The sequence below is a fragment of the Erinaceus europaeus genome, chromosome 16 (genome assembly GCF_950295315.1).
Source record: "Erinaceus europaeus chromosome 16, mEriEur2.1, whole genome shotgun sequence".
Taxonomy (NCBI): Eukaryota; Metazoa; Chordata; class Mammalia; order Eulipotyphla; family Erinaceidae; genus Erinaceus; species Erinaceus europaeus.
Genome location: NC_080177.1, coordinates 55,157,652 through 55,159,328, shown reverse-complemented (window position 1 = coordinate 55,159,328; position 1,677 = coordinate 55,157,652). Strand labels below are relative to the sequence as shown.

Sequence of the window (1,677 nt, the reverse complement as noted above, 5' to 3'; positions counted from 1 at the left end):
AGAAAGGAATAGGGGTTAATGCCACCTCTGCTTTTGGGAATCAGTCCCAGTCCTCCCATGGAGGAATGCTTTTTCTAGCTGATCTGGGAGGTGCCTGTAACTAATGTTCATGTTTTGTGATGGCACCTCTTAAATGGCTTGACCAAAGAGAAGATCTTTTCTTTCTTTTCTCGTTTAAAATTATCTTTATTTATTGGATAGAGACAGCCAGAAATCGAGGGGATGGGGTAGATAGAGTGGGAGAGAGACAGAGAGAGACCTACAACCCTGCTTCACCACTCACAAAGATTTCCCCCTGCAGGTGGGGATCGAGGCTTGAACCCGAGTCTGTGCATTATAACATGCACTCAACCAGGTATGCCATCAACCGGCCCCAAAAGGGCCTTTCCTTTCTTTCTTTCTTTCTTTCTTTCTTTCTTTCTTTCTTTCTTTCTTTCTTTCTTTCTTCTTCTTCTCCTTTTTTTTTTTTTTTGGAACTGAAGCTTTTTATTATAAGATACACATATCACTATTACTGATAAAAGACCATTTTTATTACAGAATTTCTATGCTTAATACTGTAAGATATTTATACATGATGACATTGGGATAGGTTTGGCCCCTCACAGTAGATACAAATGAAGATGGACATCTACATCACTAATAAGTATGCTTACACTTCATTCCAGTGTTGGACTCTTCAGTTATTCCAGTTGTGTTTCCTTTGGCAGCTGGCAGTTGTGTTTTACTTTAGTACCATATTGTGAATGCCAGAAAACTTGCATTTGCCAAGCAATAATCTCCTGAGATACAATGTCATGAAGTAGGATGGTGTAGTCTAACTCAATGAAGTCATCATTTCTTTGCACTTGTTTGACAATTTAAATTTTTGCCATCTTATACCATGTGTTTCCACACATTAGAATTCTGCCATATTAAGTAGCCACAAGTGACCCAGGCTAACTGTCTAATTGGCTTCATTTCTGGAGCTACATTGCCAAAACTGTCTGGAATTCTTTGTGCTTCTAGTGGTTCCTGCATGGCCTTCAGTCTCTGATAAAATGTGTTATCCTCTGTATCTGAGTTCTTTCTGATTTCTCCTTCAAATGTGAAACTGACTTTTAGTGCAGTGTCTTGTCCCACTGGAAGATAGACTACTTCAGCAGTGCAATTCACTTGTTTTTGGATAATTTCTTCCACAGTATTTTAAGGTGATACTTATGACCTCCTCCGGGAATATTCTCCAGGTTGGCCTGCTCCACTGAGCACGCCATGAACACCTGGTGTGTGGAGCCCTGCTGGTAGTTGATACATCTCTGCCACTGAGGCAGTCCGAGAGGCGTTGGCAGAATCTCCATGAGGGAGAGCACAGGCGGCCTGTGGGACCTCCAGGAACCAGGCTGGGCTCAGTGCAGGAGTGTGGGGACAGAGATGCCACACCTGAGCACCCACGGCAGTGCTGCATTCCTTCAAACTGGGTGGCGCGTGTGGGTGTTGTATTGCCTTGCTAGCGGGATCTCCAGTCCTTCCCTCTTCTCAAGAGGGCTTTTTCTAATGCACAAAATTGAAGCACTGTGATGTACTAGAGGAAACATAGTGTGTACCTTCCCTCATGGCTTCTTTCAACTAAGTCAAATAAAGTCAAAAGTGTTTCATTAAAACAAGTCAAATCTATATTCCCCACTACAAGTCAAGTTC

General features: G+C 42.4%; 1 pseudogene; it reads right to left on the bottom strand.

Moving 5' to 3' along the window:
- Positions 1-226: 226 nt before the first annotated feature.
- LOC103112315 (latexin-like) lies at positions 227-1,337 on the bottom strand (annotated as a pseudogene).
- Positions 1,338-1,677: the final 340 nt, after the last annotated feature.